Source organism: Apteryx rowi, unplaced genomic scaffold (assembly GCF_003343035.1).
Source record: "Apteryx rowi isolate R43461 unplaced genomic scaffold, aptRow1 scaffold_1490, whole genome shotgun sequence".
Lineage (NCBI taxonomy): Eukaryota > Metazoa > Chordata > Aves > Apterygiformes > Apterygidae > Apteryx > Apteryx rowi.
The window spans coordinates 22658-23403 of NW_020447742.1; the positions used below are offsets into that span (position 1 = coordinate 22658).

A 746-nucleotide genomic window follows, 5' to 3' on the forward strand; every position below is an offset into this window, starting at 1 on the left:
GTGCATGCAGAGGTGTCTGGGTGCACTCAGAGGTGCCCAGGTGCATGCAGAGGTGCCCAGGTGCATGCAGAGGTGTCTGGGTGCACTCAGAGGTGTCTGGGTGCACGCAGAGGTGCCCAGGTGCATGCAGAGGTCCCCAGGTGCACGCAGGGGTGCCCGGGTGCACACAGAGGTGCCCGGGTGCACGCAGAGGTCCCCAGGTGCACGCAGAGGTGTCTGGGCGCACACAGAGGTCCCCAGGTGCACGCAAGGGTGCCCGGGTGCACACAGAGGTGTCTGGGTGCACTCAGAGGTGCCTGCATGCACACGGAGGTGCCTGGGTGCACGCAGAGGTGCCCGGGTGCACTCAGAGGTGCCCAGGTGCATGCAGAGGTCCCCAGGTGCACRCAGGGGTGCCCGGGTGCACGCAGATGTGTCTGGGCGCACGCACTAGCGCACATGCAGTTACCGGCGCCAGTGCACACGCGTGGACCCGACCCRCGTCCGAGCGGGGCGCGGCGAGCCGAGCTCCTGCTCGCCCTTGCACGGGGAGCGCCCGGCCCGGGGAGCGGCCCGCGTCCAGCGCCGGGAGCACCGGGAAGCGCTGCCCTTTGTGCCGCTGTGTCATGCAGAGGCGGCGCTCAGGGGCCGCTTTGTGTTGCAGAGCGGCGGCACAAAAGGGGCCGATGGCCGCTGCCCCCGGGGATGGGGCTGCCGGGGGGACAATGCGGCGGAGGGCGGCGGAGCCGCGGCGGGGATGGGGAGTG

General features: G+C 70.8%; 1 protein-coding gene across 1 annotated transcript in view; it reads right to left on the bottom strand.

Annotated features, from left to right (window-relative positions):
* Positions 1 to 746, bottom strand: part of DNMT3A (DNA methyltransferase 3 alpha) — a gene marked incomplete at its 5' end in the record, with an annotated part of 26077 nt that overhangs the window by 16123 nt on the left and 9208 nt on the right. The gene's annotated exons all lie outside the window — the stretch shown is intronic.